Raw genomic sequence first — 15,637 nt, 5'->3', positions numbered from 1 at the left:
TTTGGGTAAACACTTAGCAAGGAGCCCGGAATGTTGAGCGGGGTAGTAGGGAGCTCCCGCTCCACAGCCAGATGGCCTGCTTCAGAGCCCCACTCCCTTACAAGGCCTCAGTTTCCAAATCTGCATAATGGAGTCATTAGTAGAGCCTACCTCCCAGGGTTGAGGTAAGGAGGAAACTTCATCTATAAAAAGAAAGTACTTAGAAACACCCAAGCCAGTGATATAATCTTTTGGGTGATATTTGAGAAATTAGAGCTTTAAAACATTCCAGGGCTGGAGAGACGGCTCAGTGGTTAAGCTGCTCTTCCACAAGGCCCCACTGCAGTTCCCAGCATCTGCATGGCAGCTATTATCGGTCTGCAATTCCAGCCCCATGTGATTTGACACCCTCAGCTTGCACTGCGTGCACGTGGCACACAGACATATGTGGCAGCAAGACGCTCACACACATAAAATAAAAATAAATAAGTCTTTTGTTGTTGTTTTGTTTTTGTTTTTCCAGGGTTTCTCTGTGTAACCTTGGCTGTGACCAATCTGGCTTCAAACTCAGAAATCCACCTGCCTCTGCCTCTTGAATGCTGGGATTAAAGGCATGCGCCACCACCACCTAGCATAAATAATTTTTTTTAAAAAAATAAAATGTTTCTTTTTTAAAAAAAAAAGAGAAGGCCAGCGGTGGCCCATACCTTTAATCCCAGCACTCCGGAGGCAGAGGCAGGAGAATCTCTGTGAGTTCAAGGCCAGCCTGGTCTACAGAGCGAGTTCCAGGCTAGCCAGAGGTACATAGAAAAACCCTGTCTTGAAGAAAAAAAAAGGGGGGGGGTGGTACATGAGAGATGGCCCAGGGGTAAAATGTTTGCTGCACCAGTATGAGGCCCTGCATCCAGAATTCACGACACTCATGCAAAAGCCAGGATTGGTGCTGAGGACAGTGGAGAAAGGCAGGTCCTGGAGCCTCAGGCCAGCTGAGTCTCAATGAAAGCAGAAGCTTCAGGTTCAATAACAAGACCCCAGCTCAACAAATACATACGAAATAGACGGATGGATAAGCAAATGGTGGAGAGCAAGAGGGGAAGACATCCCAGGGAAAGAAAACGGTTGCTGATTCAAGGCCACCACATTCAGTTCCCCTGCCAGGTGACCAGGTGAGACAGCTGAGGCCCAAGGAAAAGAAAATAGGTCGTCATTGAGGTCTCTAGGAGCTCTTTGATCTCAGAGTAACGCTTGAATTCCAACCCCACCACCTGACAGAGTCACCCTCAATCTTGTCTCAATCCATACTCAATAAGAACCTCTCAGGCAGGCAGTGGTGGCGTAGGCCTTAGATCCCAGCATTTGGGGGGCCGGGGAGGGGCAGAGGCAGGTGGATCTCTGTGAGTTTGAAGCCAGCCTGGTCTACAGAAGGAGATCTAGCTACACAGAGAAACCCTGCCAAAAAAAAAAAAAAAAAAAAAAAAAAAAAAAAAAAAAAAAAAAAAAAAAAAGAAAAAGAAAAGAAAAGAAAAAAGAAAAAACAACTTATCTTGCCCTTTAGATAGTTCTTGTCATTAATATGACCTATTTGAAAAGAGAAAATAAGTCATCTCGTTTGGGAATTAGATAATCAACTTTCATTTTTTAGCCAAGGACAGAGTTGGTGGGGAAGAAACAAGCCCACGTGTTGGCGGTGAGGGAAGAAAGGATAAGGGTTGGGGAGGGGCTGGACATTGGGGTGTGTCTAAGGGCTATATATTGGAGACCAGACTTGGAGAGCACATTCAGTAGACAGATAAATTCTCGAGTGTGAGTGCGTGTGCACACACACACACCCTCCCTTACACAACCCTCCCTTACACACACACCCTCCCTTACACACACACACACTCCCTTACACACACACCCTCCCTTACACACACACACCCTCCCTTACACACACACCCTCCCTTACACACACCCCCTCCCTTACACAATACCCTCCCTTACACACACACCCTCCCTTACACACACACCCTCCCTTACACACACACCCTCCCTTACACACACACCCTCCCTTACACAATACCCTCCCTTACACACACACCCTCCCTTACACACACACCCTCCCTTACACACACAACCTCCCTTACACACACACCCTCCCTTACACACACACCCTCCCTTACACACACACCCTCCCTTACACACACAACCTCCCTTACACACACACACACACACACACACCCTCAAGCCTCTGAGTTTTAGAGAAGAGTAAGCCCATGACTATTTGTTTGTTTCAAGGTAAAGGTAAAAAATGGACATGTTTCCCTAGAAAAATCTAGGGGTGATGGTCCTGGGGATTCTCTCCCCAAAAGAACAACTTATCTGGCTTCAGAAGAACAAATGCTCCCAACATCCACGGCACAGGAACAGATATCTGAGTCCCAGCTCACTCACCCAGCAGGCACCCCAGCCAGGGACACAGACTGGGACACTGACAGCAGAGGTAGCTCCAGTCAGAGATCTCAGATATGAGAGGATGTCCATGGCCCACAGGTCCCGCCCTCTGGTTTGTGTGTGATCTGGTCACACTTCCCTGCTGATGTCAGGCTCGCTCCCTCCTGTGTGCGCTTTGAAAATGGCTATAATCCTATTTTGTCTATTGCCCACTAAGCCCATGGAGTTCACAGGCCAGGTTTGCTGTGTCACACACAGAGTTCGCTCCCCGACCTCCAGTTCTCAGCTCTCAGTATGAGCTCCAGGTAGGAGATCCTGAGGTCCAGCACCCAAGTCCTCTATCAACAGGGCAGGAGAGAAGACATTTCACTCAAAGTCAGAGCTTGCCCAGCACAAAATGCTTTGTCCTAAGTAAGCATCCGCCATGATGAGGTATAACAGATGTTGCAGATGAATTGCCCCCGAACCCTTTCCCTGAGTCACAAGGCGGCTGGGAACTCGTGCGCGTTCGTCTTGGATCATTTATGCAACTACAGTCCAGTGACTGGGGCAGAGGTATCTTCCTCCGGCCCCGAGGGTGCTCTCTGAAGCCTGGCTAGCGCTAGGCCTGTCGCTACATCTAATGCCAAAGAGACACCCAATCGGGAACCACCTTTGCCTCCTTCACGACAGCTCCCACAGCTGACTGGTGGATGTGCCACCTCGTTGGAGCGGGCACTTCTGTTCACCACCGGCCCTGTTCCTTACACCCGGGCTCCACAGAGCCTCTGCAGCTGGGGCTAGAAAGTCAGGGTGGGGGGGGGTGACAATGAGGATTCGTGCCTGCTCTGCCCATGGCCTCTCTCACTCACTCCATCCTCACCAGTTGTCCTTCAGAGAGCCAGCTGGGAGCAGACAGGGACTGGGAGAGTTTCAGAGCTCTATTGTTAAAAGAGTCACTTGGAGGATAAGGGTGGGAAGAGAGGGAGCATGGAAGGGGTGACAGGAATTAGAGGGGCTGGGGACCAACGGGGGGGCTTTGAAGAAGGGAGGAGATGGGCTGGCAATTGCTGAGTGTCCAATCTAGGTATTATTCACCTCCCACTGAATTCTTTTTTCTTTCTTTCTTTTTTGTTTGTTTGTTTGGTTAGTTGGGTTGGTCGGGTTTTTTTTGAGACAGGGTTTCTATGCGCAACAGTCTTGGCTATCCTGGAACTCACTTTGTAGACTAGGTAGCTAGCCTCGAACTCATAGAGATCCACCTGTCTCTGCCTCCCGAGTGTTGGGACTAAAGGCGAACACCGCCACTGCCCAGCTCTCCCGCTGAATTCTTATGGCAAAGGGTTAGAGAGGGCTGGTGTAACTGACTCATGGTAATCCAGCCAGCAGCTGTGTTACGACCATGTCACCTGCTTTGCTTACAGTATGTTTTCAAACCTTACCTTATCGAATTCTCTTAGCCATCCTACAGGAGGCCCATTTTACAGACAGGAAAGTAAAGCTCACCAAGTGGAAGTCCCGTAGAGCAATAAAACCACTAAAGGATTTCAGCCAGTTCCAGCTGGCCTCCAAAGGCCATGCCTCTGCCTGCTCGCTGCAGCTTTCAACCACATCACTGCTTATTCTCATCAAACACTTTGGGAGCTGGGCGCTAGGCCTTGTGCTAGGTGCACACACATCTCTCAGCGCTTGCTGGATGCAGAGTTCTGACCTGGGAGGAGACACAGGTAGATAAGGAAGACCACCAGATTCTTGGAGCAAAGCAATGCTCCTGGACCAGGTTGGTGACTCCTCCTCCCCTCCCAATCCCCCTCAGGCATCCTGGTTCTACCATGCTGTCACTGGGCAGCATGGGCAAGTCACCTCGGCTCCAGCTCTTCCGGAGCAAGAGAAGGCTGCTAGGTCGTATATTTTCCACCCGCCCCCTCCAGTTCTGAGGTGCGGTGGGTGGTACATTGACTGGGTGGGGTCTGGGAGCCTGGGCACATCTCTGGGCATGTTGATGCCTGGAAGGGGTGCAAGGTGAATGGGTGAGGGGCTGAGGAAGCCACTCCACCCCCAGCTGTGGTTTCTGGTGGGGCCACCACCGTGGCAGCAGGTGGAGGGAAGTTCTTGTCACCGTTCCAACAAAGGCGATCAAACAAAAGCCTCCTGGGGCATTATGGGAACAGTGGTAAAGGCGCCAAAAATAAAACACACCTTTCCTTTGATAGGCACTGGTAGCTGCCTGGGGGTTGTGAGAAAAGCGCTCTGATTTCATGCCCCAGTTCATGCACACGCACCACGCACACGCACCACGCACACGCACCACGCACACGCACCACGCACACGCATGGCCTTGCACACAATGCACATAAGTAGGTGCTCAACAATCACACAAGAAACGCCACTGTACAGATCACACACCTCCGTCATACGTATGTCACACAGCCACACACAGAAACATATGAGGTGGACTTGCCCTGAATAAGGGCCCAGCTCCGTAGGCAGTGACACACATCACAAGAGTCATGTGTGTCACATGATATGGTTTGTCCGCTCCATTTTGAAATGTTCATGTTTTGGGCCTTGTTTGGTTTGGTTTGGTTTGGTTGGTTGGTTGGCTGCTTTTTTGTTTTGTTTTGTTGGTTTTTCGAGACAAGGTTTCTCTTTGCAGCCTTGGATGTCCTAGAGCTCTACATGTAGACCAGGCTGACCTTGAACTCACGACGATCTGTCTGCCTCTGCCTCCCAAATGTTAGGATTAAGGGACTGCACCACCAGCTAATATGTTCAGTACTTTAAAATAATGTTTTAGATTTTTATTTTATTATATGCATATTGGTGTTTTGTCTGCATGTGTGTCTGTGTACCCTAATGTTCAAGAAGAGATTTTATCCCCTAGGATTGGAATCACAGACAATTGTGAGCTGCCATGTGGGTGCTGGGAATTGAACTCAGGTTCTCTGAAAGAGCAACCCAAGCTGGACAGTGGTGGTGCACGCCTTTAATCCCAGCACTCGGGAGGCAGAGGCAGGCGGATCTCTGTGAGTTCGAGACCAGCCTGGTCTACAAGAGCTAGTTCCAGGACAGGCTCCAAAGCTACAGAGAAACCCTGTCTCAAAAAACCAAAAAGAAAAAGAAAAAAAAGAGCAACCCATGCTCGCTCTTAACCATTGAGCCATCTCTCCAGCCCCAAAGTTTTCAATAGTTTTTAAACAAAGAGCTGAACATGAATATTTTATACTTTGTCCTTTAAGTTATAGAGCCAAACTTGCTGGTATCTATTCATAAGTATTTCACATATGTAGTATGCTTAAAAATCATACAAACACCAGCCAAGCAGTGGGGGCACATACCTTTAATCCCATTAGTTGGGAGGCAGAGACAGGCAGATCTCTGTGAATTCAAGGCCAGCCTAGTCTACAGAGTGGGTTCTAGGGCAGCTAGGACTGCTTCACAGAGAAACCCTGTCTTGAAAAAAAAAAAAAATTCCCACAAACACTAATAGGCAAAAAATGCGTCCAATGCACACACAGAGAAAAAGACAAATGCACACATGCACACCACACACACAGTACTGCAGGGCCTGGCCTGTGCGTATGCGCTGCAGTACACAGGCCGTTCCCCAGAAGGGACATGGACAGCCACTTGCAGGGTTCAGACGCAGAGCTCAGTTGCAGCCCGTTGACATGATTGGACTGATTTAGCCCTAGGAATGACAGATCAGGGCTTCTGGGAATGGCATGGAAAGGGAGGGGTTAATCTCCTTTCCTGGGTCCTCAACAGTTACAGCTGGCCTGTCTTGTGGGCCATGGGCTCATCAACTAACCTTGCAGAGACTAAGAAAAAGGAGCGCTTGGGGAGTGGAGGAACCCTGGGGATGCAAGGTTGGGTGGAGAGGAAGAGAGCCAAAAACAGCAGGCACGGTGCGGTGTGAACAGACTCCTAGGGAACCGGCTTGTAGTTGTGGTTCTGGAAGAGCCTAGGGGGCCTTGAACCCACACAAGTCAGAGCTCCCATCATCTAGCACATCCAATCCCTTTCCAAGAGGTAGGGGGAAAACACCCCCTCCCCCTCTTCTTACTCGCTAGGTGGCCTTGGACACACCACTGAACTTGCCTGGCCTCAGCCTCCGTCTCCATGGAATGAGAAAACATTGTCTACACTGCGGGGTTGTATGGTGTGCACCGACGTGTCTCCTGGGCTCTCCCAGCATTCAACAGCTTGTCTTCTTGCCGGGTCTTGCAATCTGATTCTTGCTTCAGAAACTCCAGACCCCCTCATTAACGGCAGACCTTCGAAATGTGTTTATTTCTCGTCTTCTCCCATCACTTCCCAGCCAGATGCAAACATGGCAAGTGGATATATTTCAAGGCCCACCCTCCCTTCAGGGACTTTCAACAGTCCTGAGTTCCTTTTGATCCGGCTCCTCTAGCCACAAGCCAAACAGGCCTGGAGACCTCCAGCATTTTCTTCCCCTGCCCTCTACCCCCAACCCTAATTTTGCCTGTAAGAAACAGTTGAAGGTTCCGCCCCTTTCCCGAAGCCCCTCCATTCTGTTAGGCGATACCAGATGCTCCAAGAATGACCCAGAAAAACAACTCAGTCCAGCCCGTTGTGACGGTGCATGTCTGTAGCCCCACCACACTCAGGAGGCTGAGAGAGAAGGAAAGAATTCTAGGCCAGCTTGGGCTACAGATCAAGACGCTGTCTCAAAAAAATTCAAACAAAAGGTGGGGACATGCTGCTCAATTAGAGCAATGCTTGCATAGCACGCGTGAGTGCCGTATAAACTTAGTGTGGTGGTTAAAGGCCTGTAATCCCAACACTGGAGAAATGGAGGCCAGAAGATCAGGAGTTCAAGATCATTCTTGGCTTCGTCGTGAGTTCAAGGCTGGCCTGGGCTACACAAGACTCTCGTCTCAATCAATGCAAGCAAGCACACAGACTTAAAGTATCACAGAAAGGACAAAAGACCACCTGAATGGCTACCGAGAGTAAACCTGAGGCAAATGCCTTTACCCATACTGGGCCATCTCTTAGACCCAGAAAACCAGACCATCAAAATTCTTATACGGGAAAGGCATAGGTCCCGCGGACTTCTGCACAGCATCCCTGCTGATTGGCTGAGAAGGAAACTGAATCACTGAAGAACGAAATGACTGTCAAGCAGCAAGGCTGGCGCCTGCAATCAGCTACACAACCTCCAGGATACACGGGGCCAGATACAGCACCACCGCTGCATCCACCCCCACCACCGCATCCACCCCCACCTGTCTTCTCACCAATGCAGCTGCTTCCCATTTGAGGGGAGGAAGGGGAACGGCAGCAGGCTGGCTGGAGGCCGGCCAGGGTGGGAGGTCTGGTCACCAGGTGCCCCCTTGACAGGGAGGAAGAAGCAGAGCAAGAGACAGAGAGAAGAGAGCCCTTCAGCCTCCACTCTACATCCTGGTTTCCATCATTTCCATCCGTGCAGCCCTGACAAGTGCTTCCTCAACTTTAGTGTCCCCGTTTGAGAATAGGCATGCTTCTTTAGAGACTATTAGATGAGCCATGAGTGACGGGCTCTTAGCAACACATGATACGGTGGGACAAGCCGGGATGGGCAGGCTGCAAACAATAACCAGGATGATTGATCCCCTGCCCACTGGGTAGCTCATTCGGCAGTTTAGGGCCCGTTCTTTGCGTTCTAAGATGAAGACACTGGCCCCCTTGACACATGAGGACAGAAGTCAGCACTTTGATTTCAGAGTGAAGCGGGGGAGGTGGCGTTGCTGAGTTCCTGGGTTTTGATGATCTCCCCAAAGAAGCCACCCTGGCCAGCCCCATTGAAGCCCAGGGCCTTCCAAGAAGGAAGGCCTGTCGCTTGGCGTTGCCCACGCTTAGCAAGTACAGAACTCCTGACGGCTTCAGAGCCCAGGGACTGATACATGGGAGGGTTCAAACTCAATAAATTAAACCATCACTTTGTCTATGAACTGGAAGAATGGTGAATTTGGAGTCTTCCTGCATCTTCTACATATTAAGTTATAAATTTAAAATCTATAAAAAGAACCTGTGCCTGTGCAAAGAAGAGCCACCTAGGCCAAAAGGCCCTTGTATAAGACCTCTTTATCATGAATGAGGAACAGGGGACATTTTTATTGCTGTTTTTAGGTTGGGCTGGAACAGTCCCAGACAGTAAACTGATGGCCTTGACCTCCAATGTCCCCCACTCTTCCTCGCGCACGCGCGCACACACACACATAACACAGAGTCCAAGGCTCTGACGCAGGGACCTATGCAAATAGATGCTGTTTCCATGGGAACAGAAACCCCAGTTTGTTTTCCCTCCCCAGTGCTCTGTAATTTCCAACAGGGTCTGTGCAACAGCCTCATCACCTCCCAGCTAGCTACTTTGCCCTACTCTCTGGGCCGTGTCCAGCACAGGCCACTGAGCCGGCCTGTAGAAGTCATGCCTAGACTGACCTCCCCATAGGAGGTCCTTGGCACCAAGCCCCTGCCTCCTCTCTGCAGGGGGCTGCCCGAGAAGTACCCAGAGAGACCATACACTACTCTTGAACTTCCCTGAGGGAGGATGGGGAGGGGTGACGGGGAGTGGAGAGACAGGGGGCTCACTTCCAGGAAGAGGTAGGAGGGTCTCATCTGGCAATCCTGTACCCTGGATGGCTAACAGATGATTTCTGGCTTGGCTGGGGGCTGAGTAGGCAGTGCTGCGAGGAGGCTCTCAGCGGTTGGATGGGGTGAAGTTTCCATCAGATCAGCAGCCTCCGTTGTCCGAGCTCTGAGAAGCAGCTCGGGAAGCAGAAGCAGAGCCCAAAGATTTAGAGGGGGGGGGGGGGGGGGAGACAGTAGACAAGGTCATGTACTTTTTTTTTTCTTTTGGTTTTTCATGACAGGGTTTCTCTGTGTAATAGTCCTGACTATCCTAGAACTCACTCTGTAGACCAGGATGACTTCGAACTCACAGAGATCTGACTGCCTCTGCCTCCCAAGGGCTGGCATTAAAGGCGAGCACCACCACCAACAGGGTAGGAAGAGAATGGAGGACTGCCAGAGCCAGAGTGTCCAACCCTGTCCCCACGGCACTCAGCTCGGGCCCAGGAAGCAGGTCCAGGCCTCATCCAGTTTTGAGATGACGAGGGACACAATGACACCTGTGACAGACCCAGACCCAAGAGAGCCAGCTTAGGCCACTCAGGTTCCAGGTCCAACATAGGGCTACTACTAGAGATGCCTTTGCTCCCACCAAGAGTTTCCCTTCCATCCCCGAGGGGGTGTCCCAGTGTTCCTTAGGGGTCCAGAAGGAGAGTCCGAGGCCCCGGTGAGACCTGGGACACCTTTGAAGTAGCTTTCCCTTGTCAGCAGCACCAGCCACATACATAACACCCGCCTTTCCCGGCTTTGTGTTGTGGGCAAGGCAAAGACGCATGTGTGAAAGTGTTTCGCTAGCTGTGGAGGCCTCTCTACCGCTGTCATGGCTTTAGGGAGAGTCCCACCCCCATCTCACTAGCGCTCTCCACACTTCCCACCCAGGCCCCTGCTACCACAGGGCAGGACAGCCCCAGTCCCCGTGACTCCACAGCCAGTGACCAAAGGGAAGGTTCACACCCAGGGAGGCAGAGAGAGGAAAAGGAGAGAGAGCCCCTCCAGAGAAAGGCTGGAAGGGACAAGGGGCAGGGCAGCATCCTCTCCTGAGGTGGGCAGCCACTTTCACTAGTTTCTGGGGACCTTTTAGCCTAGTGGCTTCAGGCCACAGCAGCTGGAGCCACCTCCCTCCTGCACCTCGAGGTCAATGACAACTGTGAAACCACTGACCTGATTTTCTGCAAAGAAGAAAAGATAAGCATTCCACCAGCAGCAGTGTGTGGGTGCTACACACACACACACACACACACACACACACACAGTGGAAACTTTCTCTCCTTGACAGGAACCCAGCCCTGAGAGGGAAGCTTCTTAGGTACAAAGTTTAATGTTTACCTGCGGTTTGCCGGAAGCATTTCAGGGGCATCACAGTTACAGCGCACCCGCAATGGTGTGTCTGTCAATGAAGTGGGCTCCGGGACCAGGAAAAGGATTAATATAAGTTCCTCACCACTGTCTAAGGTCTGAGAGATAGAAAGCGATGTCCAATGTCTCTCATCCCCAAACTCTCCAGATTCGGGGTCCCTCCAACCTCAAAAACATACTGGGGCCAGATTCTGTCGTACAGAAAGTTCCCAGTGATTGGTGACTGATCTTATTATTGACCCCATTAAAGATAACTGTCTGCATATGGTGGAGCGGCAGTGAGCGAATGAAATCATCACTGATCTGATCTAGTATGTCAGATCCAGAGCGCTCTCTCTCTCTCTCTCTCTCTCTCTCTCTCTCTGTCTCTGTCTCTCTCTCTTTCCCATAGGGAGAGTCCCACCCCCATCTCACTAGTGCTCTCCATACTTCCTGCCCAGCCCCCTGCTACCACAGAGCAGGGCAGCCCCAGTCCCCATGACTCCACAGCCAGTGACCAAGGGAAGGTTCACACCCAGGGATGCAGAGAAAGAGAGAAGCCCTCCAGAGAAAGGTCCAAAGGGTTACAGGTCAGGGAAGCATCCTTTCCTTAGGGTAGCAGCCATTTCTACCAGTTTCTGGGGATGCCATCCATCATCCAGAACTTATACACAATGCAGGCCCCAGCTTCCAAACACACAGGATCAGAATTTGCATCTTAACCTGACCCCCAGGTCCTTCCCTGCCCAGTAAGATTGAAACTCACTGCTGGGCTCCACTACTGAGCTCAACTCAGGCCTGAGTTCCTAAGAGCTGTGTCCTGCCCAAAGAACTGGCCAGTTCACCTACTTGACACAGCCTGCAGCCAAAATCATGTGAAGTGACCAGAGGGTCTAATGGGAGACATGAAGGATGTCACCCATGTTGAAGAGCAACATGCAACAGGCCATCCCACAGCCAGGGTGGCTCCATGCAGCATCCTATCTCCCACTACTTCCTCTGTGGCACCAGGGTTACCAGCTTCTGCCCCAGCCCTGCCCCTGGGCTTGTGTTCCCTGGTTTTTAGTGTTCTAGATCACCTGTCTGAGCCCTCCACTGCTCGAGAGGTAGCCTTCTTGAGATCTTTCTGCACGTGAAGCTAGTGCCGAGAGTGCTGAATGGCTGAGCCCTGGACAGATGCAGCTCAAGGGAACTGAGCTGTTCTCAAAGCAGCTGGCAGAACCTGGGCCATTAACAGCCATCAACACCCCTGGGGGTGACAGAGCATTGATTCATTTATTGCTACTAACATCTTAGTGTGAATTAACTTCTGGCTGGCAGAGTGAACCCGGCTCTCCAGACTATTGCGTTTTGACAGAAGACAGTAGTCCCAGGAAAGGAAAAGCCCAGGCCAGCTAGTTTCCATCCCTCCTCCCATTCCAGATGGCCGACCTGCTTGCCCCAGTCTCAGTGAGGCCCAAAGGCAAGGGTTATAGAAGAGTCTGTCCCCAGCCTGGCGGTAGTGGCACATGCCTTTAACCCCACCACTCAGGAAGTAGAGGCAGGCGAATCTCTGTGAGTTGGAGCCCAGCCTGAGTTCCAGGACAGGTTCCAAAACTATACATAAAAACCCTGCTTGTTTGTTTGTTTGCTTGTTTGTTTTTTTTTTTTAAAAAAAAGCAGGGCTAGAGAGCTAGAGAGATGGCTCAGTGGTTAAGAGCACTGGCTGCCCTTCCAGAGGTCCTGAGTTCAATTCCCAGCAACCACATGGTGGCTCACAACCATCTGCAATGAGATCTGGTGCCCTCCTCTGGTGTGTGGGCATACATGGAGGCAGAATGTTGTATACATAAAAAATAAATAAATCTTTAAACAAATGAAAAACAAAATAAAATAAGCCAAGGGTCTGTCCCCGGAGGTGGTCTGTACTACAGTGGACATTACCTCCAGATGAAAGGCTACATCCAGGAGTCAGGTCACCAATTCCCTGTTACCCATCAGTCTCCTGGCTGGGGGTCTGAGGGGATCTATGAAAATGAGGGCTGCTTCTACCTGCCAACAGGTCTCCCATCTCAGAGCTCTGACTGGATGGAAAGAGAGAAGGGAAAGAGGAAGGGAGGAAGGAAGGGACGGAGGGAGGGAGACACAGAGGGATGGGGGAACAGAGGAAGGAGGGGAACTGATGCTTCCGAGGCTCTTGATTCATGCTGGTCACGATGTTAACTCTTAACTGTGCAACTCTTAGCAATTCATTTCTCACAATCCTCATGACATTACTCCCACTTTCACTCCAAGGAAACCATGAGCTGGAAGAAACTGAGGCTGAAAGAAACTAGTACCACACACAACATCACCCAACCCGTGAGACGCAGGGCCAGATTTAGAACCAAGATGGGTCTGGTGCCATTGCTACCTGCCAAGTCTGGAGACAGGAAGCCAAGAATCTGTTCAGTCCCCTTCCAAGAACAGCAGAGGAGCCGGGGGCCCCCCGACACCCGCTTCTCATGTACTTTGGCAAGCGAGCTTTGTCCTGCAAGCTCTTGTCGACTCCAGTACCAGGAAAGCCAACCAAAGAAAGCGAGGTGGCAAATTGGCTAGGGAGCACCTGCTGATGGCCTGGATTTCTGCCCCTGTGCTGGGCTAGCCTAGGCTTAAGGCCCTCTTCCCAGCCTCCCTTGCTTTCCTGTGCCAAGCCCATCTCTCCAGGGGCCCACAGCCTCAGAGCCAGATAATTCCTGCCAGGTTTATTGGGTAGGACATGACGTGACACAGAGGGATGGTACAGACTCTGAGGCTTTAAGGGTCCCTCCTGGTGTGAGAGCAAAGGACAGGAAGGTAGCCAAGGTGGCCTGAAAGGAACAGGGCTCCTCCCAGGCAGTACTGGACCAGGTTCGAAGGCTCCAAGCCGCCTCCCCAGCATTGCTCCAGCTGAGCTATCAGCAGCATGGATCACTGATCCTCCCAGCTTTCCCACCCATGCCATCCCCAATTGGGGGGGAACTGACATTTATTAAACACAACTGTGAGTAGGCCAGGGCAGTGATCTCATCCTACCGTAAGCAGGCAGGGCTGTTAGCCTCTGTCCCATGGAGGAAAGCAAGGCCCGGAAGTGCTGCCTAGCGTGCCCAGGTCCCAGTCAGTAAAGCAAAGCAAGCCCCAGTCTCCCTGGCTCTCCTTCCAACTTAGCATGCCGCTTTCCAGGACCACAAGCCTTTAGGAGAAGCTGAGCTGATTCTTGAGACCAGAACAGAGCCTTGGGGGGGGGGGGGGGGGGCGCAAGTCCTCTGACCTCTAGTGGCCTGCACAGATTCAGGAAGTGACTACTCCTAGACCAGCTTTGGAATGGCCCTGAAGTCTAAAGAAAGGATCTCATGTCAGAGCCTAGACAGCTGGGAGAAGCGTGCTAAACAGAGGACACCCTGGTGTAGCAGACTCTCAGGCTAAGCCTTGAGAAGCGCCACTACCTTCCCAGTGAAACTCAAGGCTCCCATACAAGCTCTCCTCCTTCGTTTGACCCGCTGCCCCCAACATCTCAGGGTCCCCTTGACTTTTCTTTCTTTTTCTCTTTTTTTTTTTCTTTCTTTTTGTTTGTTTTGGTTTTTGGTTCTTCAAGATAGACGTTCTCTGCATAACAGCCTAGCTGTGGAGAACTCACTTTGTAGACTAGGCTAGCCTCAAACTCACAAAGATCTACCTGCCTCTGCCTCTCGGGTGCTGGGATTAAAGGCATGTGCCAGCACCACCTGCCCCCACCCTTGACTTCTTATCTAACAGCTAAAATCTGCACCAATTCATGTTCCACTAAGAAGCCCTACGTCATCCTTACTTTCCAATTTCTTCTCCCAATTTCTTCCTACCACCCCAGCCATCAGAGACCTATGTCACCTGTTAGAATTCTGTGTGCACAGCCATGACAAATGTCACTTCCTGAAGCAGTATTTTAAGGTAAATGTTCCTTTGTTTCATTCCCTGCAGATATGCGCCTTGTAGGTCATACTTCATGGAGCTTGTGGTTCTCCATCGCCACATCCCAGTCCCCCTCTACTGTCCCCTCTGGGTGTCTTCCAGCCCAGTCTTCCCCTAACTGGAGGTGGCTTTTGTACCCAGAGAGCTGGGGTAGCTAAAAAGAAGGCTCTGACTTCCTGGGGTTCAGAGTGTTCCTGAGAAAGATTCTGCCCCTCTCCAAGGCTGGTTAGAGATGCCAGCTCTGCCACCAGGAATCACGAGAAACCTGGGAACAGTGAGCCAAGCCAAGGAATGTCCCACCCACGGGCCACTGGAGCCACTTCCTTCCTGGAAGCTGAACAAAGCGAAGAGTGGAGATAAGGCCTCTCCTGGCATGCAAGGCTGCAGAGAGCTGGGCCTCAAGCAACCTAGGCAACCCGAGTGGAGGGGGCTGCTAGGTAACTGTTTAGGGAGCCCAGGAGAGAAGGACAGGCACCAGGTTGAGTCAAAGCCCCATCCTGTCCCTCCTCCTTCTCCTCTGCTTGACTCTCCCACCCCTCCCCTCCATGTCCTCACAGCCTCCTCCCCCATCTCTTGTTTCTTCCTCCCATAACCACCCACTTTCCTGGACTGCAGTGCATAAAGACCAAGCGTGACTCCCAATTTCCATGCTCTTATCTTGACATTCCAGGCCTTCCTGGTGGGCCCCCCAACACACCCCTCCGCCCCACAAACTCTCCAGGCCTGCATTTTCCTGCCTCCTGGCTAGTCATAGGAGTCTTGTGACTCCCCGTGACCTGTGTCCTCCCTGCTAGCTGCTATCTCACCTGGTGGAAATCTTGACTCGAAGGATCCTCTCCCGGCCCCTGTACACCACCCACCCTGAGCAACACCGCCTGATCCCCAACCGGAATACATCTCCCCAACCCCTATGCTAGAATTGACCCCCACTACGCCCATACTCACACATACCACCCACCCAGGGCTATGACGGTTTGCTCTGGAAGGAAATAGCCACAGTAATAGAGGCAGACATCCTTGTCTACTGATGTCTACCAAAGACTTCCCCACAGTGTCTAGGATTGACCCTGGAAATGCAGTGCCCAGCCAGGGACCACATCTCCCAAGCCTCCCTGACATTAAGGTGGAGCCGCATGATCAGCTTCCACGCATGGAATGTGAGCAGAGATGTCCCTTCTGGGCCAGAGCTGGCATGCCTTCATTTTCTCTTCCTGGTCCACTAGCCAGACACCATGGCTAGCATGGTCTTGGAAGCTACCCGCTGAAGGTGGCAGACTGTCAGCGAGCTGGTCTCTGGGCAGCTCCAGGGCCTACCCTGGTATTTCTT

This window comes from Microtus oregoni, unplaced genomic scaffold, assembly GCF_018167655.1.
Source record: "Microtus oregoni isolate MIOR12 unplaced genomic scaffold, Mior012 000091F_ref0000469, whole genome shotgun sequence".
Lineage (NCBI taxonomy): Eukaryota > Metazoa > Chordata > Mammalia > Rodentia > Cricetidae > Microtus > Microtus oregoni.
The sequence above is the reverse complement of the archived record's forward strand: the minus strand, read 5'-3'. Positions refer to the sequence as shown.